This window comes from Triturus cristatus, chromosome 10 (genome assembly GCF_964204655.1).
Source record: "Triturus cristatus chromosome 10, aTriCri1.1, whole genome shotgun sequence".
NCBI classification, from domain to species: domain Eukaryota; kingdom Metazoa; phylum Chordata; class Amphibia; order Caudata; family Salamandridae; genus Triturus; species Triturus cristatus.
Genome location: NC_140593.1, coordinates 854,338,999 through 854,361,177, shown reverse-complemented (window position 1 = coordinate 854,361,177; position 22,179 = coordinate 854,338,999). Strand labels below are relative to the sequence as shown.

At 47.0% G+C, this 22,179-nt stretch overlaps 13 non-coding genes across 13 annotated transcripts; all 13 read left to right on the top strand.

Moving 5' to 3' along the window:
* The first annotated feature begins 336 nt into the window (after positions 1 to 336).
* On the top strand, positions 337 to 409 carry TRNAP-CGG (transfer RNA proline (anticodon CGG)). The gene has a single exon. It is a non-coding gene; the product is annotated as a tRNA-Pro (tRNA).
* A 1,356-nt stretch (positions 410 to 1,765) lies between these two features.
* Positions 1,766 to 1,838, top strand: TRNAV-AAC (transfer RNA valine (anticodon AAC)). The gene has a single exon. It is a non-coding gene; the product is annotated as a tRNA-Val (tRNA).
* A 1,336-nt stretch (positions 1,839 to 3,174) lies between these two features.
* TRNAP-CGG (transfer RNA proline (anticodon CGG)) lies at positions 3,175 to 3,246 on the top strand. Its single transcript has one exon. It is a non-coding gene; the product is annotated as a tRNA-Pro (tRNA).
* A 1,357-nt stretch (positions 3,247 to 4,603) lies between these two features.
* On the top strand, positions 4,604 to 4,676 carry TRNAV-AAC (transfer RNA valine (anticodon AAC)). The gene has a single exon. It is a non-coding gene; the product is annotated as a tRNA-Val (tRNA).
* A 4,630-nt stretch (positions 4,677 to 9,306) lies between these two features.
* On the top strand, positions 9,307 to 9,379 carry TRNAV-UAC (transfer RNA valine (anticodon UAC)). Its single transcript has one exon. It is a non-coding gene; the product is annotated as a tRNA-Val (tRNA).
* A 1,260-nt stretch (positions 9,380 to 10,639) lies between these two features.
* TRNAL-CAA (transfer RNA leucine (anticodon CAA)) lies at positions 10,640 to 10,751 on the top strand. The gene is made up of 2 exons: positions 10,640 to 10,677; positions 10,706 to 10,751. It is a non-coding gene; the product is annotated as a tRNA-Leu (tRNA).
* A 1,394-nt stretch (positions 10,752 to 12,145) lies between these two features.
* On the top strand, positions 12,146 to 12,218 carry TRNAV-UAC (transfer RNA valine (anticodon UAC)). The gene has a single exon. It is a non-coding gene; the product is annotated as a tRNA-Val (tRNA).
* Positions 12,219 to 13,478: 1,260 nt separating this feature from the next.
* Positions 13,479 to 13,590, top strand: TRNAL-CAA (transfer RNA leucine (anticodon CAA)). The gene is made up of 2 exons: positions 13,479 to 13,516; positions 13,545 to 13,590. It is a non-coding gene; the product is annotated as a tRNA-Leu (tRNA).
* A 1,395-nt stretch (positions 13,591 to 14,985) lies between these two features.
* TRNAV-UAC (transfer RNA valine (anticodon UAC)) lies at positions 14,986 to 15,058 on the top strand. The gene has a single exon. It is a non-coding gene; the product is annotated as a tRNA-Val (tRNA).
* A 2,765-nt stretch (positions 15,059 to 17,823) lies between these two features.
* Positions 17,824 to 17,896, top strand: TRNAV-UAC (transfer RNA valine (anticodon UAC)). The gene has a single exon. It is a non-coding gene; the product is annotated as a tRNA-Val (tRNA).
* An 899-nt stretch (positions 17,897 to 18,795) lies between these two features.
* TRNAV-AAC (transfer RNA valine (anticodon AAC)) lies at positions 18,796 to 18,868 on the top strand. Its single transcript has one exon. It is a non-coding gene; the product is annotated as a tRNA-Val (tRNA).
* A 288-nt stretch (positions 18,869 to 19,156) lies between these two features.
* TRNAL-CAA (transfer RNA leucine (anticodon CAA)) lies at positions 19,157 to 19,268 on the top strand. The gene is made up of 2 exons: positions 19,157 to 19,194; positions 19,223 to 19,268. It is a non-coding gene; the product is annotated as a tRNA-Leu (tRNA).
* Positions 19,269 to 21,995: 2,727 nt separating this feature from the next.
* Positions 21,996 to 22,107, top strand: TRNAL-CAA (transfer RNA leucine (anticodon CAA)). The gene is made up of 2 exons: positions 21,996 to 22,033; positions 22,062 to 22,107. It is a non-coding gene; the product is annotated as a tRNA-Leu (tRNA).
* Positions 22,108 to 22,179: the final 72 nt, after the last annotated feature.

The following is a 22,179-nucleotide window of genomic DNA, read 5'->3' as shown; positions in this document are numbered from 1 at the left end:
AGCGTGTTTGAATCCAAGAATCAAATGCCTCTGTCTTAGGAGCAAGAATTGGCAGGCCCTCCCTTGCATCTGGGGTGGAAGTCTATGGGGCAAGTGTCCAGGACTTGCAGGGGAGTACAAGTGCCAGAAAGTGCCTGCAGTTCTCATCAGCGCCTTTTTTCTGCTCTCTGGCAGCTAGGATATCGACTGATCCCTTCCTTGCAAGAGTGAAAAAAACAACACCTTGAGAGAAAACATGACTTTGTGTGGTTCACATAGAGAGAGAGCAGCCAAATAGCCCTGCTTTGTTTCTGAAAGACGCATCAGAAATTGCTTAAAATGCCGACTGGGGAATCAGGCTCGTTGGTCTAGGGGTATGATTCTCGCTTCGGGTGCGAGAGGTCCCGGGTTCAAATCCCGGACGAGCGCATGCTGTGGAATTATTTTTAGGCTGCTTATTATATAGGGCCATTTCTTCTTTTCAATGCTATAAGACGCCGTGTATGGTGAGAAAGTTCCTTTCCCTCTACGCTATTTCCCACTTTTGACGTATAGAATTTCAGTGCCGGACTTCTTTGCAACTGCATTTCTGGGGTGGACCATCAGTGTAGGAAAATTAAATGCAAAGTGTTTTTCTAGTGTGGTTTCAGGTATGGTTTTAAAATCGCCTTTTGGAATAAAAGTGGTCCTCGTTCCTTTCTTCCAAAGAAAGATATCGGGTAAGGAGGGTCCAACTTTGAGCTTCATGGACATTGGCCCTTGGTCTGTGCATTCCAGCCCACTACATGCCAAGAAGATTCCTGCAAGCGTGTCTGTTTCTGTAGTGTAGTGGTTATCACGTTTGCTTTACACGCGAAAGGTCCCTGGTTCTAGACCGGGCAGAAACAGCAGCTTTCTGTTTTTCACACAGTTTGCATTTACTCTCTCAACTTATAGGAAAGCTGAGATAATGGAAGCTGTCTATCCCTCACCAGCGTGACGTACTGTGCTCCAGGGGCATCAGTGACAGCTCAAAAAGAGAAGTGACGATAGTTTGCGCTATTCGTTTGCACGTCCTTGTGTACTGAAGGTTGGGCCTACTTCATGAAAGCAAGGCATGAGAGCAGAAATGTTTTTTTTGACCTCACCGAGAGCATACACCTAGAACAAACAAAATGTCTGAAGGATAGAGGCATTTTCATTTCTTGTTCGATGACGGCCATGGAAAAGACAGCAACCATATTGCAGAAGAGAGCAGCATGTGCAGTTGCTTGCTTTGGGTGAAGCATTCACTAACTCGCTGCCAATAACCCCCGGAGCCGGTGCGAAAGGCCACTCTTGTGTGCCTCGGTTCGTTGGTCTACGGGTATGATTCTCGCTTAGGGTGCGAGAGGTCCCGGGTTCAAATCCTGGACCAGCCCTTTTTCAGAGGTAAACATACGAATCCTACACAAAATTCACAATGCTTGACTATTTCTCATTACACTCGCCGCATTGTTGCACAAAATATTTTGAACCTCATAAGAAACATGGATCACCATGCTTTTTCTGCCTTCATGGTTAGTCTGTGTGTGTCCCAGGTGATGCTTTCCCAAGCTGTACTTGCTGGCATTTAGGCATCAGATATTTGTCTGTCGATGCCTGCATAAGTCAATTTATAATACGTCTAATTGCAAGCATGTTGGCTGATATCTCTGCAGTTTTCACACTTGCTCCTCGCTTTCTGAGTGGCTGCTGATACAGCAGAATAGAAGTAGAGAGAATCCTTGAGAGGAACCTTGCTCTAACAGTAAAACACAGCAAGTGAGTTTCTGTAGTGTAGTGGTCATCACGTTTGCCTAACACGCGAAAGGTCCCCGGTTCGAGACCGGGCAGAAACACTGTGCATGAGCTGCTTTTATGTGCACCCTCTAAAACCTTATTATCTCAATGCAAGCTTAAGAAGAGGCGGTCCTTGAACCTAGCGAGCCGTGGGAAACTTCCTTTACTTTTGCAAGACGAAACAAAGTAATCCGCATCCATCAGTGGTCGCTCTTGTGCCTAGCTTTTTTTTTGTCATGCCATGTTGTATTGTGGGGTCTTTACACTTGTGACATTGCTGTGAACGTTGTAAGTGCAAACATTGGCAGGTGCAGTCAGAAGAGTCAGATCTGTGCACACCCATGGCTGTCAGGATGGCCGAGTGGTCTAAGGCGCCAGACTCAAGAGAGCTTGATCTTCAGTGCAACTGAGACTTCTGGTCTCCTCATGGAGGCGTGGGTTCAAATCACACTTCTGACAGGTTTCTTTTACACCCTTAAATCGTCCTGTTTTTTGCAGTGCATTCCCCACACACCACAATCTTTGCACGGACCTGTAACATATGACGAGAAATCCACCAACGATCAGGCTGGGCCCTCAATCACAATTCCATGTATTCCTGGAAGGGACACCTCAGGCACACCTTCTGTTAAATTTGCACTCCATCACACAAACTGCTGTGCTGGTTTCTCATTAAGTAGTTGATCCCATCTTTGTTGTGAGGCTCTCCTGCCACCTTTTGGGCGGAGAAGGCCCTGTCCCTGCAACAACACAGGCAGACATGTTCAACAGGGCTTCCTGGTTATGTGGGAGGAGCAGATTGTCATTGGTCCCCCCTTGCGAATTTTAATTTACATAAGGAAGACAGAGAGGTAGCTGGGAGTAGGCAGTACACACGGACATTGAACTCTATCTTGTGATTTGCAGCCAATTCTAGATTGAGGCAGGAGGAAAGGAGGTGACTTGCCCAAAAATGGCCATCCTGGGAATTCAGCCACCCTGGGGCTCCCAGGTTAGTGTTTCAGTCCTGCGAGCCACTCATATAAATCTCGCCTGATCGAGCCTGATCGAGCGCTGAGTGAGCGTGTTTGAATCCAAGAATCAAATGCCTCTGTCTTAGGAGCAAGAATTGGCAGGCCCTCCCTTGCATCTGGGGTGGAAGTCTATGGGGCAAGTGTCCAGGACTTGCAGAGGAGTACAAGTGCCAGAAAGTGCCTGCAGCTCTCATCAGCGCCTTTTTCTGCTCTCTGGCAGCTAGGATATCGACTGATCCCTTCCTTGCAAGAGTGAAAAAAACAACACCATGAGAGAAAACATGACTTTTTGTGGTTCACATAGAGAGAGAGCAGCCAAATAGCCCTGCTTTGTTTCTGAAAGACGCATCAGAAATTGCTTAAAATGCCGACTGGGGAATCAGGCTCGTTGGTCTAGGGGTATGATTCTCGCTTCGGGTGCGAGAGGTCCCGGGTTCAAATCCCGGACGAGCCCATGCTGTGGAATTATTTTTAGGCTGCTTATTATATAGGGCCATTTCTTCTTTTCAATGCTATAAGACGCTGTGTATGGTGAGAAAGTTCCTTTCCCTCTACGCTATTTCCCACTTTTGGCGTATAGAATTTCAGTGCCGGACTTCTTTGCAACTGCTTTTCTGGGGTGGACCATCAGTGTAGGAAAATTAAATGCAAAGTGTTTTTCTAGTGTGGTTTCAGGTATGGTTTTAAAATCGCCTTTTGGAATAAAAGTGGTCTTCGTTCCTTTCTTCCAAAGAAAGAGATCGGGTAAGGAGGGTCCAACTTTGAGCTTCATGGACATTGGCCCTTGGTCTGTGCACTCCAGCCCACTACATGCCAAGAAGATTTCTGCAAGCGTGTCTGTTTCTGTAGTGTAATGGTTATCACGTTTGCTTTACACGCGAAAGGTCCCTGGTTCGAGACCGGGCAGAAACAGCAGCTTTCTGTTTTTCACACAGTTTGCATTTACTCTCTCAACTTATAGGAAAGCTGAGATAATAGAAGCTGTCTATCCCTCACCAGCGTGACGTACTGTGCTCCAGGGGCATCAGTGACAGCTCAAAAAGAGAAGTGACGATAGTTTGCGCTATTCGTTTGCACGTCCTTGTGTACTGAAGGTTGGGCCTACTTCATGAAAGCAAGGCATGAGAGCAGAAATGGTTTTATTGACCTCACCGAGAGCATACACCTAGAACAAACAAAATGTCTGAAGGATAGAGGCATTTTCATTTCTTGTTCGATGACGGCCATGGAAAAGACAGCAACCATATTGCAGAAGAGAGCAGCATGTGCAGTTGCTTGCTTTGGGTGAAGCATTCACTAACTCGCTGCCAATAACCCCCGGAGCCGGTGCGAAAGGCGACTCTTGTGTGCCTTGGCTCGTTGGTCTAGGGGTATGATTCACGCTTAGGGTGCGAGAGGTCCCGGGTTCAAATCCCGGACGAGCCCTTTTTCAGAGGAAAACATACGAATCCTACTCAAAACTCACAATGCCTGACTATTTCTCATTACACTCGCCGCATTGTTGAACAAAATATTTTGAACCTCATAAGAAACATGGATCACCATGCTTTTTCTGCCTTCATGCTTAGTCTGTGTGTGTCCCAGGTGATGCTTTCCCAAGCTGTACTTGCTGGCATTTAGGCATCAGATATTTGTCTGTCGATGCCTGCATAAGTCAATTTTTAATACGTCTAATTGCAAGCATGTTGGTTGATATCTCTGCAGTTTTCACACTTGCTCCTCGCTTTCTGAGTGGCTGCTGATACAGCAGAATAGAAGTAGAGAGAATGCTTGAGAGGAACCTTGCTCTAACAGTAAAACACAGCAAGTGAGTTTCTGTAGTGTAGTGGTCATCACGTTCGCCTAACACGCGAAAGGTCCCCGGTTCGAGACCGGGCAGAAACACTGTGCATGAGCTGCTTTTATGTGCACCCTCTAAAACCTTATTATCTCAATGCAAGCTTAAGAAGCGGTCCTTGAACCCAGCGAGCCGTGGGAAACTTCCTTTACTTTTGCAAGACGAAACAAAGTAATCTGCATCCATCAGTGGTCGCTCTTGTGCCTAGCTTTTTTTTTGTCATGCCATGTTGTATTGTGGGGTCTTTACACTTGTGACATTGCCGTGAACGTTGTAAGTGCAAACATTGGCAGGTGCAGTCAGAAGAGTCAGATCTGTGCACACCCAGGGCTGTCAGGATGGCCGAGTGGTCTAAGGCGCAAGACTCAAGAGAGCTTGATCTTCAGTGCAACTGAGACTTCTGGTCTCCTCATGGAGGTGTGGGTTCAAATCCCACTTCTGACAGGTTTCTTTTACACCCTTAAATCGTCCTGTTTTTTGCAGTGCATTCCCCACACACCACAATCTTTGCACGGACCTGTAACATATGACGAGAAATCCACCAACGATCAGGCTGGGCCCTCAATCACAATTCCATGTATTCCTGGAAGGGACACCTCAGGCACACCTTCCGTTAAATTTGCACTCCATCACACAAACTGCCGTGCTGGTTTCTCATTAAGCGGTTGATCCCATCTTTGTTGTGAGGCTCTCCTGCCACCTTTTGGGCGGAGAAGGCCCTGTCCCTGCAACAACACAGGCAGACATGTTCAACAGGGCTTCCTGGTTATGTGGGAGGAGCAGATTGTCATTGGTCCCCCCTTGCGAATTTTAATTTACATAAGGAAGACAGAGAGGTAGCTGGGAGTAGGCAGTACACACGGACATTGAACTTTATCTTGTGATTTGCAGCCAATTCTAGATTGAGGCAGGAGGAAAGGAGGTGACTTGCCCAAAAATGGCCATCCTGGGAATTCAGCCACCCTGGGGCTCCCAGGTTAGTGTTTCAGTCCTGCGAGCCACTCATATAAATCTCGCCTGATCGAGCCTGATCGAGCGCTGTGTGAGCGTGTTTGAATCCAAGAATCAAATGCCTCTGTCTTAGGAGCAAGAATTTGCAGGCCCTCCCTTGCATCTGGGGTGGAAGTCTATGGGGCAAGTGTCCAGGACTTGCAGAGGAGTACAAGTGCCAGAAAGTGCCTGCAGTTCTCATCAGCGCCTTTTTTCTGCTCTCTGGCAGCTAGGATATCGACTGATCCCTTCCTTGCAAGAGTGAAAAAAACAACACCTTGAGAGAAAATATGACTTTGTGTGGTTCACATAGAGAGAGTGCAGCCAAATAGCCCTGCTTTGTTTCTGAAAGACGCATCAGAAATTGCTTAAAATGCCGACTGGGGAATCAGGCTCGTTGGTCTAGGGGTATGATTCTCGCTTCGGGTGCGAGAGGTCCCTGGTTCAAATCCCGGACGAGCCCATGCTGTGGAATTATTTTTAGGCTGCTTATTATATAGGGCCATTTCTTCTTTTCAATGCTATAAGACGCCGTGTATGGTGAGAAAGTTCCTTTCCCTCTACGCTATTTCCCACTTTTGACGTATAGAATTTCAGTGCCGGACTTCTTTCCAACTGCTTTTCTGGGGTGGACCATCAGTGTAGGAAAATTAAATGCAAAGTGTTTTTCTAGTATGGTTTCAGGTATGGTTTTAAAATCGCCTTTTGGAATAAAAGTGGTCCTCGTTCCTTTCTTCCAAAGAAAGAGATCGGGTAAGGAGGGTCCAACTTTGAGCTTCATGGACATTGGCCCTTGGTCTGTGCATTCCAGCCCACTACATGCCAAGAAGATTCCTGCAAGCGTGTCTGTTTCTGTAGTGTGGTGGTTATCACGTTCGCTTTACACGCGAAAGGTCCCTGGTTCGAGACCGGGCAGAAACAGCAGCTTTCTGTTTTTCACACAGTTTGCATTTACTCTCTCAACTTATAGGAAAGCTGAGATAATGGAAGCTGTCTATCCCTCACCAGCGTGACGTACTGTGCTCCAGGGGCATCAGTGACAGCTCAAAAAGAGAAGTGACAATAGTTTGCGCTATTCGTTTGCACGTCCTTGTGTACTGAAGGTTGGGCCTACTTCATGAAAGCAAGGCATGAGAGCAGAAATGGTTTTATTGACCTCACCGAGAGCATACACCTAGAACAAACAAAATGTCTGAAGGATAGAGGCATTTTCATTTCTTGTTCGATGACGGCCATGGAAAAGACAGCAACCATATTGCAGAAGAGAGCAGCATGTGCAGTTGCTTGCTTTGGGTGAAGCATTCACTAACTCGCTGCCAATAACCCCCGGAGCCGGTGCGAAAGGCGACTCTTGTGTGCCTCGGTTCGTTGGTCTAGGGGTATGATTCTCGCTTAGGGTGCGAGAGGTCCCGGGTTCAAATCCTGGACGAGCCCTTTTTCAGAGGTAAACATACGAATCCTACTCAAAATTCACAATGCTTGACTATTTCTCATTACACTCGCCGCATTGTTGCACGAAATATTTTGAACCTCATAAGAAACATGGATCACCATGCTTTTTCTGCCTTCATGCTTAGTCTGTGTGTGTCCCAGGTGATGCTTTCCCAAGCTGTACTTGCTGGCATTTAGGCATCAGATATTTGTCTGTCGATGCCTGCATAAGTCAATTTTTAATACGTCTAATTGCAAGCATGTTGGCTGATATCTCTGCAGTTTTCACACTTGCTCCTCGCTTTCTGAGTGGCTGCTGATACAGCAGAATAGAAGTAGAGAGAATCCTTGAGAGGAACCTTGCTCTAACAGTAAAGCACAGCAAGTGAGTTTCTGTAGTGTAGTAGTCATCACGTTCGCCTAACACGCGAAAGGTCCCCGGTTTGAGACCGGGCAGAAACACTGTGCATGAGCTGCTATTATGTGCACCCTCTAAAACCTTATTATCTCAATGCAAGCTTAAGAAGAGGCGGTCCTTGAACCCAGCGAGCCGTGGGAAACTTCCTTTACTTTTGCAAGACGAAACAAAGTAATCCGCATCCATCAGTGGTTGCTCTTGTGCCTAGCTTTTTTTTTGTCATGCCATGTTGTATTGTGGGGTCTTTACACTTGTGACATTGCCGTGAACGTTGTAAGTGCAAACATTGGCAGGTGCAGTCAGAAGAGTCAGATCTGTGCACACCCAGGGCTGTCAGGATGGCCGAGTGGTCTAAGGCACCAGACTCAAGAGAGCTTGATCTTCAGTGCAACTGAGACTTCTGGTCTCCTCATGGAGATGTGGGTTCAAATCCCACTTCTGACTGGTTTCTTTTACACCCTTAAATCGTCCTGTTTTTTGCAGTGCATTCCCCACACACCACAATCTTTGCACGGACCTGTAACATATGACGAGAAATCCACCAACGATCAGGCTGGGCCCTCAATCACAATTCCATGTATTCCTGGAAGGGACACCTCAGGCACACCTTCCGTTAAATTTGCACTCCATCACACAAACTGCCGTGCTGGTTTCTCATTAAGCGGTTGATCCCATCTTTGTTGTGAGGCTCTCCTGCCACCTTTTGGGCGGAGAAGGCACTGTCCCTGCAACAACACAGGAAGACATGTTCAACAGGGCTTCCTGGTTATGTGGGAGGAGCAGATTGTCATTGGTCCCCCCTTGCGAATTTTAATTTACATAAGGAAGACAGAGAGGTAGCTGGGAGTAGGCAGTACACACGGACATTGAACTTTATCTTGTGATTTGCAGCCAATTCTAGATTGAGGCAGGAGGAAAGGAGGTGACTTGCCCAAAAATGGCCATCCTGGGAATTCAGCCACCCTGGGGCTCCCAGGTTAGTGTTTCAGTCCTGCGAGCCACTCATATAAATCTCGCCTGATCGAGCCTGATCGAGCGCTGAGTGAGCGTGTTTGAATCCAAGAATCAAATGCCTCTGTCTTAGGAGCAAGAATTTGCAGGCCCTCCCTTGCATCTGGGGTGGAAGTCTATGGGGCAAGTGTCCAGGACTTGCAGAGGAGTACAAGGGCCAGAAAGTGCCTGCAGTTCTCATCAGCGCCTTTTTTCTGCTCTCTGGCAGCTAGGATATCGACTGATCCCTTCCTTGCAAGAGTGAAAAAAACAACACCTTGAGAGAAAATATGACTTTGTGTGGTTCACATAGAGAGAGTGCAGCCAAATAGCCCTGCTTTGTTTCTGAAAGACGCATCAGAAATTGCTTAAAATGCCGACTGGGGAATCAGGCTCGTTGGTCTAGGGGTATGATTCTCGCTTCGGGTGCGAGAGGTCCCTGGTTCAAATCCCGGACGAGCCCATGCTGTGGAATTATTTTTAGGCTGCTTATTATATAGGGCCATTTCTTCTTTTCAATGCTATAAGACGCCGTGTATGGTGAGAAAGTTCCTTTCCCTCTACGCTATTTCCCACTTTTGACGTATAGAATTTCAGTGCCGGACTTCTTTCCAACTGCTTTTCTGGGGTGGACCATCAGTGTAGGAAAATTAAATGCAAAGTGTTTTTCTAGTATGGTTTCAGGTATGGTTTTAAAATCGCCTTTTGGAATAAAAGTGGTCCTCGTTCCTTTCTTCCAAAGAAAGAGATCGGGTAAGGAGGGTCCAACTTTGAGCTTCATGGACATTGGCCCTTGGTCTGTGCATTCCAGCCCACTACATGCCAAGAAGATTCCTGCAAGCGTGTCTGTTTCTGTAGTGGAGTGGTTATCACGTTCGCTTTACACGCGAAAGGTCCCTGGTTCGAGACCGGGCAGAAACAGCAGCTTTCTGTTTTTCACACAGTTTGCATTTACTCTCTCAACTTATAGGAAAGCTGAGATAATGGAAGCTGTCTATCCCTCACCAGCGTGACGTACTGTGCTCCAGGGGCATCAGTGACAGCTCAAAAAGAGAAGTGACGATAGTTTGCGCTATTCGTTTGCACGTCCTTGTGTACTGAAGGTTGGGCCTACTTCATGAAAGCAAGGCATGAGAGCAGAAATGGTTTTATTGACCTCACCGAGAGCATACACCTAGAACAAACAAAATGTCTGAAGGATAGAGGCATTTTCATTTCTTGTTCGATGACGGCCATGGAAAAGACAGCAACCATATTGCAGAAGAGAGCAGCATGTGCAGTTGCTTGCTTTGGGTGAAGCATTCACTAACTCGCTGCCAATAACCCCCGGAGCCGGTGCGAAAGGCGACTCTTGTGTGCCTCGGTTCGTTGGTCTAGGGGTATGATTCTCGCTTAGGGTGCGAGACGTCCCGGGTTCAAATCCCGGACGAGCCCTTTTTCAGAGGTAAACATACGAATCCTACTCAAAATTCACAATGCTTGACTATTTCTCATTACACTCGCCGCATTGTTGCACGAAATATTTTGAACCTCATAAGAAACATGGATCACCATGCTTTTTCTGCCTTCATGCTTAGTCTGTGTGTGTCCCAGGTGATGCTTTCCCAAGCTGTACTTGCTGGCATTTAGGCATCAGATATTTGTCTGTCGATGCCTGCATAAGTCAATTTTTAATACGTCTAATTGCAAGCATGTTGGCTGATATCTCTGCAGTTTTCACACTTGCTCCTCGCTTTCTGAGTGGCTGCTGATACAGCAGAATAGAAGTAGAGAGAATCCTTGAGAGGAACCTTGCTCTAACAGTAAAATACAGCAAGTGGGTTTCTGTATTGTAGTGGTCATCACGTTCGCCTAACACGCGAAAGGTCCCCGGTTCGAGACCGGGCAGAAACAGTGTGCATGAGCTGGTATTATGTGCACCCTCTAAAACCTTATTATCTCAATGCAAGCTTAACAAGAGGCGGTCCTTGAACCCAGCGAGCCGTGGGAAATTTCCTTTACTTTTGCAAGACGAATCAAAGTAATCCGCATCCATCAGTGGTCGCTCTTGTGCCCAGCTTTTTTTTTGTCATGCCATGTTGTATTGTGGGGTCTTTACACTTGTGACATTGCCGTGAACGTTGTAAGTGCAAACATTGGCAGGTGCAGTCAGAAGAGTCAGATCTGTGCACACCCAGGGCTGTCAGGATGGCCGAGTGGTCTAAGGCGCCAGACTCAAGAGAGCTTGATCTTCAGTGCAACTGAGACTTCTGGTCTCCTCATGGAGGCGTGGGTTCAAATCCCACTTCTGACAGGTTTCTTTTACACCCTTAAATCGTCCTGTTTTTTGCAGTGCATTCCCCACACACCACAATCTTTGCACGGACCTGTAACATATGACGAGAAATCCACCAACGATCAGGCTGGGCCCTCAATCACAATTCCATGTATTCCTGGAAGGGACACCTCAGGCACACCTTCCGTTAAATTTGCACTCCATCACACAAACTGCCGTGCTGGTTTCTCATTAAGCGGTTGATCCCATCTTTGTTGTGAGGCTCTCCTGCCACCTTTTGGGCGGAGAAGGCACTGTCCCTGCAACAACACAGGAAGACATGTTCAACAGGGCTTCCTGGTTATGTGGGAGGAGCAGATTGTCATTGGTCCCCCCTTGCGAATTTTAATTTACATAAGGAAGACAGAGAGGTAGCTGGGAGTAGGCAGTACACACGGACATTGAACTTTATCTTGTGATTTGCAGCCAATTCTAGATTGAGGCAGGAGGAAAGGAGGTGACTTGCCCAAAAATGGCCATCCTGGAAATTCAGCCACCCTGGGGCTCCCAGGTTAGTGTTTCAGTCCTGCGAGCCACTCATATAAATCTCGCCTGATCGAGCCTGATCGAGCGCTGAGTGAGCGTGTTTGAATCCAAGAATCAAATGCCTCTGTCTTAGGAGCAAGAATTGGCAGGCCCTCCCTTGCATCTGGGGTGGAAGTCTATGGGGCAAGTGTCCAGGACTTGCAGAGGAGTACAAGTGCCAGAAAGTGCCTGCAGTTCTCATCAGCGCCTTTTTTCTGCTCTCTGGCAGCTAGGATATCGACTGATCCCTTCCTTGCAAGAGTGAAAAAAACAACACCTTGAGAGAAAACATGACTTTGTGTGGTTCACATAGAGAGAGTGCAGCCAAATAGCCCTGCTTTGTTTCTGAAAGACGCATCAGAAATTGCTTAAAATGCCGACTGGGGAATCAGGCTCGTTGGTCTAGGGGTATGATTCTCGCTTCGGGTGCGAGAGGTCCCTGGTTCAAATCCCGGACGAGCCCATGCTGTGGAATTATTTTTAGGCTGCTTATTATATAGGGCCATTTCTTCTTTTCAATGCTATAAGACGCCGTGTATGGTGAGAAAGTTCCTTTCCCTCTACGCTATTTCCCACTTTTGACGTATAGAATTTCAGTGCCGGACTTCTTTGCAACTGCTTTTCTGGGGTGGACCATCAGTGTAGGAAAATTAAATGCAAGGTGTTTTTCTAGTATGGTTTCAGGTATGGTTTTAAAATCGCCTTTTGGAATAAAAGTGGTCCTCGTTCCTTTCTTCCAAAGAAAGAGATCGGGTAAGGAGGGTCCAACTTTGAGCTTCATGGACATTGGCCCTTGGTCTGTGCATTCCAGCCCACTACATGCCAAGAAGATTCCTGCAAGCGTGTCTGTTTCTGTAGTGTAGTGGTTATCACGTTCGCTTTACATGCGAAAGGTCCCTGGTTCGAGACCGGGCAGAAACAGCAGCTTTCTGTTTTTCACACAGTTTGCATTTACTCTCTCAACTTATAGGAAAGCTGAGATAATGGAAGCTGTCTATCCCTCACCAGCGTGACGTACTGTGGTCCAGGGGCATCAGTGACAGCTCAAAAAGAGAAGTGACGATAGTTTGCGCTATTCGTTTGCACGTCCTTGTGTACTGAAGGTTGGGCCTACTTCATGAAAGCAAGGCATGAGAGCAGAAATGGTTTTATTGACCTCACCGAGAGCATACACCTAGAACAAACAAAATGTCTGAAGGATAGAGGCATTTTCATTTCTTGTTCGATGACGGCCATGGAAAAGACAGCAACCATATTGCAGAAGAGAGCAGCATGTGCAGTTGCTTGCTTTGGGTGAAGCATTCACTAACTCGCTGCCAATAACCCCCGGAGCCGGTGCGAAAGGCGACTCTTTTGTGCCTCGGCTCGTAGGTCTCGGGGTATGATTCACGCTTAGGGTGCGAGAGGTCCCGGGTTCAAATCCCGGACGAGCCCTTTTTCAGAGGAAAACATACGAATCCTACTCAAAACTCACAATGCCTGACTATTTCTCATTACACTCGCCGCATTGTTGCACAAAATATTTTGAACCTCATAAGAAACATGGATCACCATGCTTTTTCTGCCTTCATGCTTAGTCTGTGTGTGTCCCAGGTGATGCTTTCCCAAGCTGTACTTGCTGGCATTTAGGCATCAGATATTTGTCTGTCGATGCCTGCATAAGTCAATTTTTAATACGTCTAATTGCAAGCATGTTGGCTGATATCTCTGCAGTTTTCACACTTGCTCCTCGCTTTCTGAGTGGCTGCTGATACAGCAGAATAGAAGTAGAGAGAATCCGTGAGAGGAACCTTGCTCTAACAGTAAAACACAGCAAGTGAGTTTCTGTAGTGTAGTGGTCATCATGTTCGCCTAACACGCGAAAGGTCCCCGGTTCGAGACCGGGCTCAAACACTGTGCATGAGCTGCTATTATGTGCACCCTCTAAAACCTTATTATCTCAATGCAAGCTTAAGAAGAGGCGGTCCTTGAACCCAGCGAGCCGTGAGAAACTTCCTTTACTTTTGCAAGACGAAAAAAAGTAATCCGCATCCATCAGTGGTCGCTCTTGTGCCTCGCTTTTTTTTTGTCATGCCATGTTGTATTGTGGGGTCTTTACACTTGTGACATTGCTGTGAACGTTGTAAGTGCAAACATTGGCAGGTGCAGTCAGAAGAGTCAGATCTGTGCATACCCAGGGCTGTCAGGATGGCCGAGTGGTCTAAGGCGCCAGACTCAAGAGAGCTTGATCTTCAGTGCAACTGAGACTTCTGGTCTCCTCATGGAGGCGTGGGTTCAAATCCCACTTCTGACAGGTTTCTTTTACACCCTTAAATCGTCCTGTTTTTTGCAGTGCATTCCCCACACACCACAATCTTTGCACGGACCTGTAACATATGACGAGAAATCCACCAACGATCAGGCTGGGCCCTCAATCACAATTCCATGTATTCCTGGAAGGGACACCTCAGGCACACCTTCCGTTAAATTTGCACTCCATCACACAAACTGCCCTGCTGGTTTCTCATTAAGCAGTTGATCCCATCTTTGTTGTGAGGCTCTCCTGCCACCTTTTGGGCGGAGAAAGGCACTGTCCCTGCAACAACACAGGCAGACATGTTCAACAGGGCTTCCTGGTTATGTGGGAGGAGCAGATTGTCATTGGTCCGCCCTTGCGAATTTTAATTTACATAAGGAAGACAGAGAGGTAGCTGGGAGTAGGCAGTACACACGGACATTGAACTCTATCTTGTGATTTGCAGCCAATTCTAGATTGAGGCAGGAGGAAAGGAGGTGACTTGCCCAAAAACGGCCATCCTGGGAATTCAGCCACCCTGGGGCTCCCAGGTTAGTGTTTCAGTCCTGCGAGCCACTCATATAAATCTCGCCTGATCGAGCCTGATCGAGCGCTGAGTGAGCGTGTTTGAATCCAAGAATCAAATGCCTCTGTCTTAGGAGCAAGAATTGGCAGGCCCTCCCTTGCATCTGGGGTGGAAGTCTATGGGGCAAGTGTCCAGGACTTGCAGAGGAGTACAAGTGCCAGAAAGTGCCTGCAGTTCTCATCAGCGCCTTTTTTCTGCTCTCTGGCAGCTAGGATATCGACTGATCCCTTCCTTGCAAGAGTGAAAAAAACAACACCTTGAGAGAAAACATGACTTTGTGTGGTTCACATAGAGAGAGAGCAGCCAAATAGCCCTGCTTTGTTTCTGAAAGACGCATCAGAAATTGCTTAAAATGCCAACTGGGGAATCAGGCTCGTTGGTCTAGAGGTATGATTCTCGCTTCGGGTGCGAGAGGTCCAGGGTTCAAATCCCGGATGAGCCCATGCTGTGGAATTATTTTTAGGCTGCTTATTATATAGGGCCATTTCTTCTTTTCAATGCTATAAGACGCCGTGTATGGTGAGAAAGTTCCTTTCCCTCTACGCTATTTCCCACTTTTGGCGAATAGAATTTCAGTGCCGGACTTCTTTGCAACTGCTTTTCTGGGGTGGACCATCAGTGTAGGAAAATTAAATGCAAAGTGTTTTTCTAGTGTGGTTTCAGGTATGGTTTTAAAATCGCCTTTTGGAATAAAAGTGGTCCTCGTTCCTTTCTTCCAAAGAAAGAGATCGGGTAAGGAGGGTCCAACTTTGAGCTTCATGGACATTGGCCCTTGGTCTGTGCATTCCAGCCCACTACATGCCAAGAAGATTCCTGCAAGCGTGTCTGTTTCTGTAGTGTAGTGGTTATCACGTTCGCTTTACACGCGAAAGGTCCCTGGTTCGAGACCGGGCAGAAACAGCAGCTTTCTGTTTTTCACACAGTTTGCATTTACTCTCTCAACTTATAGGAAAGCTGAGATAATGGAAGCTGTCTATCCCTCACCAGCGTGACGTACTGTGCTCCAGGGGCATCAGTGACAGCTCAAAAAGAGAAGTGACGATAGTTTGCGCTATTCGTTTGCACGTCCTTGTGTACTGAAGGTTGGGCCTACTTCATGAAAGCAAGGCATGAGAGCAGAAATGGTTTTATTGACCTCACCGAGAGCATACACCTAGAACAAACAAAATGTCTGAAGGATAGAGGCATTTTCATTTCTTGTTCGATGACGGCCATGGAAAAGACAGCAACCATATTGCAGAAGAGAGCAGCATGTGCAGTTGCTTGCTTTGGGTGAAGCATTCACTAACTCGCTGCCAATAACCCCCGGAGCCGGTGCGAAAGGCGACTCTTGTGTTCCTCGGCTCATTGGTCTAGGGGTATGATTCACGCTTAGGGTGCGAGAGGTCCCGGGTTCAAATCCCGGACAAGCCCTTTTTCAGAGGAAAACATATGAATCCTACTCAAAACTCACAATGCCTGACTATTTCTCATTACACTCGCCGCACTGTTGCACAAAATATTTTGAACCTCATAAGAAACATGGATCACCATGCTTTTTCTGCCTTCATGCTTAGTCTGTGTGTGTCCCAGGTGATGCTTTCCCAAGCTGTACTTGCTGGCATTTAGGCATCAGATATTTGTCTGTCGATACCTGCATAAGTCAATTTTTAATACGTCTAATTGCAAGCATGTTGGCTGATATCTCTGCAGTTTTCACACTTGCTCCTCGCTTTCTGAGTGGCTGCTGATACAGCAGAATAGAAGTAGAAAGAATCCTTGAGAGGAACCTTGCTCTAACAGTAAAACACAGCAAGTGAGTTTCTGTAGTGTAGTGGTCATCATGTTCGCCTAACACGCGAAAGGTCCCCGGTTTGAGACCGGGCAGAAACACTGTGCATGAGCTGCTTTTATGTGCACCCTCTAAAACCTTATTATCTCAATGCAAGCTTAAGAAGAGGCGGTCCTTGAACCCAGCGAGCCGTGGGAAACTTCCTTTACTTTTGCAAGACGAAACAAAGTAATCCGCATCCATCAGTGGTCGCTCTTGTGCCTAGCTTTTTTTTTGTCATGCCATGTTGTATTGTGGGGTCTTTACACTTGTGACATTGCCGTGAACGTTGTAAGTGCAAACATTGGCAGGTGCAGTCAGAAGAGTCAGATCTGTGCACACCCAGGGCTGTCAGGATGGCCGAGTGGTCTAAGGCGCCAGATTCAAGAGAGCTTGATCTTCAGTGCAACTGAGACTTCTGGTCTCCTCATGGAGGCGTGGGTTCAAATCCCACTTCTGACAGGTTTCTTTTACACCCTTAAATCGTCCTGTTTTTTGCAGTGCATTCCCCACACACCACAATCTTTGCACGGACCTGTAACATATGACGAGAAATCCACCAACGATCAGGCTGGGCCCTCAATCACAATTCCATGTATTCCTGGAAGGGACACCTCAGGCACACCTTCCGTTAAATTTGCACTCCATCACACAAACTGCTGTGCTGGTTTCTCATTAAGCAGTTGATCCCATCTTTGTTGTGAGGCTCTCCTGCCACCTTTTGGGCGGAGAAGGCACTGTCCCTGCAACAACACAGGCAGACATGTTCAACAGGGCTTCCTGGTTATGTGGGAGGAGCAGATTGTCATTGGTACCCCTTGCGAATTTTATTTTACATAAGGAAGACAGAGAGGTAGCTGGGAGTAGGCAGTACACACGGACATTGAACTCTATCTTGTGATTTGCAGCCAATTCTAGATTGAGGCAGGAGGAAAGGAGGTGACTTGCCCAAAAATGGCCATCCTGGGAATTCAGCCACCCTGGGGCTCCCAGGTTAGTGTTTCAGTCCTGCGAGCCACTCATATAAATCTCGCTTGATCGAGCCTGATCGAGCGCTGAGTGAGCGTGTTTGAATCCAAGAATCAAATGCCTCTGTCTTAGGAGCAAGAATTGGCAGGTCCTCCCTTGCATCTGGGGTGGAAGTCTATGGGGCAAGTGTCCAGGACTTGCAGAGGAGTACAAGTGCCAGAAAGTGCCTGCAGTTCTCATCAGCGCCTTTTTTCTGCTCTCTGGCAGCTAGGATATCGACTGATCCCTTCCTTGCAAGAGTGAAAAAAACAACACCTTGAGAGAAAACATGACTTTGTGTGGATCACATAGAGAGAGAGCAGCCAAATAGCCCTGCTTTGTTTCTGAAAGACGCATCAGAAATTGCTTAAAATGCCGACTGGGGAATCAGGCTCGTTGGTCTAGGGGTATGATTCTCGCTTCGGGTGCGAGAGGTCCCGGCTTCAAATCCCGGACGAGCCCATGCTGTGGAATTATTTTTAGGCTGCTTATTAAATAGGGCCATTTCTTCTTTTCAATGCTATAAGACGCCGTGTATGGTGAGAAAGTTCCTTTCCCTCTACGCTATTTCCCACTTTTGACGTATAGAATTTCAGTGCCGGACTTCTTTGCAACTGCTTTTCTGGGGTGGACCATCAGTGTAGGAAAATTAAATGCAAAGTGTTTTTCTAGTGTGGTTTCAGGTATGGTTTTAAAATCGCCTTTTGGAATAAAAGTGGTCCTCGTTCCTTTCTTCCAAAGAAAGAGATCGGGTAAGGAGGGTCCAACTTTGAGCTTCATGGACATTGGCCCTTGGTCTGTGCATTCCAGCCCACTACATGCCAAGAAGATTCCTGCAAGCGTGTCTGTTTCTGTAGTGTAGTGGTTATCACGTTCGCTTTACACGCGAAAGGTCCCTGGTTTGAGACCGGGCAGAAACAGCAGCTTTCTGTTTTTCACACAGTTTGCATTTACTCTCTCAACTTATAGGAAAGCTGAGATAATGGAAGCTGTCTATCCCTCACCAGCGTGACGTACTGTGCTCCAGGGGCATCAGTGACAGCTCAAAAAGAGAAGTGACGATAGTTTGCGCTATTCGTTTGCACGTCCTTGTGTACTGAAGGTTGGGCCTACTTCATGAAAGCAAGGCATGAGAGCAGAAATGGTTTTATTGACCTCACCGAGAGCATACACCTAGAACAAACAAAATGTCTGAAGGATAGAGGCATTTTCATTTCTTGTTCGATGACGGCCATGGAAAAGACAGCAACCATATTGCAGAAGAGAGCAGCATGTGCAGTTGCTTGCTTTGGGTGAAGCATTCACTAACTCGCTGCCAATAACCCCCGGAGCCGATGCGAAAGGCGACTCTTGTGTGCCTCGGTTCGTTGGTCTAGGGGTATGATTCTCGCTTAGGGTGCGAGAGGTCCCGGGTTCAAATCCCAGAAGAGCCCTTTTTCAGAGGTAAACATACGAATCCTACTCAAAATTCACAATGCTTGACTATTTCTCATTACACTCGCCGCATTGTTGCACAAAATATTTTGAACCTCATAAGAAACATGGATCACCATGCTTTTTCTGCCTTCATGCTTAGTCTGTGTGTGTCCCAGGTGATGCTTTCCCAAGCTGTACTTGCTGGCATTTAGGCATCAGATATTTGTCTGTCGATGCCTGCATAAGTCAATTTTTAATACGTCTAATTGCAAGCATGTTGGCTGATATCTCTGCAGTTTTCACACTTGCTCCTCGCTTTCTGAGTGGCTGCTGATACAGCAGAATAGAAGTAGAGAGAATCCTTGAGAGGAACCTTGCTCTAACAGTAAAACACAGCAAGTGAGTTTCTGTAGTGTAGTGGTCATCACGTTTGCCTAACACGCGAAAGGTCCCCGGTTCGAGACCGGGCAGAAACACTGTGCATTAGCTGCTTTTATGTGCACCCTCTAAAACCTTATTATCTCAATGCAAGCTTAAGAAGAGGCGGTCCTTGAACCCAGCGAGCCGTGGGAAACTTCCTTTACTTTTGCAAGACGAAACAAAGTAATCCGCATCCATCAGTGGTCGCTCTTGTGCCTAGCTTTTTTTTTGTCATGCCATGTTGTATTGTGGGGTCTTTACACTTGTGACATTGCTGTGAACGTTGTAAGTGCAAACATTGGCAGGTGCAGTCAGAAGAGTCAGATCTGTGCACACCCAGGGCTGTCAGGATGGCCGAGTGGTCTAAGGCGCCAGACTCAAGAGAGCTTGATCTTCAGTGCAACTGAGACTTCTGGTCTCCTCATGGAGGCGTGGGTTCAAATCCCACTTCTGACAGGTTTCTTTTACACCCTTAAATCGTCCTGTTTTTTGCAGTGCATTCCCCACACACCACAATCTTTGCACGGACCTGTAACATATGACGAGAAATCCACCAATGATCAGGCTGGGCCCTCAATCACAATTCCATGTATTCCTGGAAGGGACACCTCAGGCACACCTTCTGTTAAATTTGCACTCCATCACACAAACTGCTGTGCTGGTTTCTCATTAAGCAGTTGATCCCATCTTTGTTGTGAGGCTCTCCTGCCACCTTTTGGGCGGAGAAGGCCCTGTCCCTGCAACAACACAGGCAGACATGTTCAACAGGGCTTCCTGGTTATGTGGGAGGAGCAGATTGTCATTGGTCCCCCCTTGCGAATTTTAATTTACATAAGGAAGACAGAGAGGTAGCTGGGAGTAGGCAGTACACACGGACATTGAACTCTATCTTGTTATTTGCAGCCAATTCTAGATTGAGGCAGGAGGAAAGGAGGTGACTTGCCCAAAAATGGCCATCCTAGGAATTCAGCCACCCTGGGGCTCCCAGGTTAGTGTTTCAGTCCTGCGAGCCACTCATATAAATCTCGCCTGATCGAGCCTGATCGAGCGCTGAGTGAGCGTGTTTGAATCCAAGAATCAAATGCCTCTGTCTTAGGAGCAAGAATTGGCAGGCCCTCCCTTGCATCTGGGGTGGAAGTCTATGGGGCAAGTGTCCAGGACTTGCAGAGGAGTACAAGTGCCAGAAAGTGCCTGCAGTTCTCATCAGCGCCTTTTTTCTGCTCTCTGGCAGCTAGGATATCGACTGATCCCTTCCTTGCAAGAGTGAAAAAAACAACACCTTGAGAGAAAACATGAATTTGTGTGGTTCACATAGAGAGAGAGCAGCCAAATAGCCCTGCTTTGTTTCTGAAAGACGCATCAGAAATTGCTTAAAATGCCAACTGGGGAATCAGGCTCGTTGGTCTAGGGGTATGATTCTCGCTTCGGGTACGAGAGGTCCCGGGTTCAAATCCCGGATGAGCCCATGCTGTGGAATTATTTTTAGGCTGCTTATTATATAGGGCCATTTCTTCTTTTCAATGCTATAAGACGCCGTGTATGGTGAGAAAGTTCCTTTCCCTCTACGCTATTTCCCACTTTTGACGTATAGAATCTCAGTGCCGGACTTCTTTGCAACTGCTTTTCTGGGGTGGACCATCAGTGTAGGAAAATTAAATGCAAAGTGTTTTTCTAGTATGGTTTCAGGTATGGTTTTAAAATCGCCTTTTGGAATAAAAGTGGTCCTCGTTCCTTTCTTCCAAAGAAAGAGATCGGGTAAGGAGGGTCCAACTTTGAGCTTCATGGACATTGGCCCTTGGTCTGTGCATTCCAGCCCACTACATGCCAAGAAGATTCCTGCAAGCGTGTCTGTTTCTGTAGTGTAGTGGTAATCACGTTCGGTTTACACGCGAAAGGTCCCTGGTTCGAGACCGGGCAGAAACAGCAGCTTTCTGTTTTTCACACAGTTTGCATTTACTCTCTCAACTTATAGGAAAGCTGAGATAATGGAAGCTGTCTATCCCTCACCAGCGTGACGTACTGTGCTCCAGGGGCATCAGTGACAGCTCAAAAAGAGAAGTGACGATAGTTTGCGCTATTCGTTTGCACGTCCTTGTGTACTGAAGGTTGGGCCTACTTCATGAAAGCAAGGCATGAGAGCAGAAATGGTTTTATTGACCTCACCGAGAGCATACACCTAGAACAAACAAAATGTCTGAAGGATAGAGGCATTTTCATTTCTTGTTCGATGACGGCCATGGAAAAGACAGCAACCATATTGCAGAAGAGAGCAGCATGTGCAGTTGCTTGCTTTGGGTGAAGCATTCACTAACTCGCTGCCAATAACCCCCGGAGCCGGTGCGAAAGGCGACTCTTGTGCGCCTCGGTTCGTTGGTCTAGGGGTATGATTCTCGCTTAGGGTGCGAGAGGTCCCGGGTTAAAATCCCGGACGAGCCCTTTTTCAGAGGTAAACATACGAATCCTACTCAAAATTCACAATGCTTGACTATTTCTCATTACACTCGCCGCATTGTTGCACAAAATATTTTGAACCTCATAAGAAACATGGATCACCATGCTTTTTCTGCCTTCATGCTTAGTCTGTGTGTGTCCCAGGTGATGCTTTCCCAAGCTGTACTTGCTGGCATTTAGGCATCAGATATTTGTCTGTCGATGCCTGCATAAGTCAATTTTTAATACGTCTAATTGCAAGCATGTTGGCTGATATCTCTGCAGTTTTCACACTTGCTCCTCGCTTTCTGAGTGGCTGCTGATACAGCAGATTAGAAGTAGAGAGAATCCTTGAGAGGAACCTTGCTCTAACAGTAAAACACAGCAAGTGAGTTTCTGTATTGTAGTGGTCATCACGTTCGCCTAACACGCGAAAGGTCCCCGGTTCGAGACCGGGCAGAAACACTGTGCATGAGCTGCTATTATGTGCACCCTCTAAAACCTTATAATCTCAATGCAAGCTTAAGAAGAGGCGGTCCTTGAACCCAGCGAGCCGTGGGAAACTTCCTTTACTTTTGCAAGACGAAACAAAGTAATCCGCATCCATCAGTGGTCGCTCTTGTGCCTAGCTTTTTTTTTGTCATGCCATGTTGTATTGTGGGGTCTTTACACTTGTGACATTGCTGTGAACGTTGTAAGTGCAAACATTGGTAGGTGCAGTCAGAAGAGTCAGATCTGTGCATACCCAGGGCTGTCAGGATGGCCGAGTGGTCTAAGGCGCCAGACTCAAGAGAGCTTGATCTTCAGTGCAACTGAGACTTCTGGTCTCCTCATGGAGGCGTGGGTTCAAATCCCACTTCTGACAGGTTTCTTTTACACCCTTAAATCGTCCTGTTTTTTGCAGTGCATTCCCCACACACCACAATCTTTGCACGGA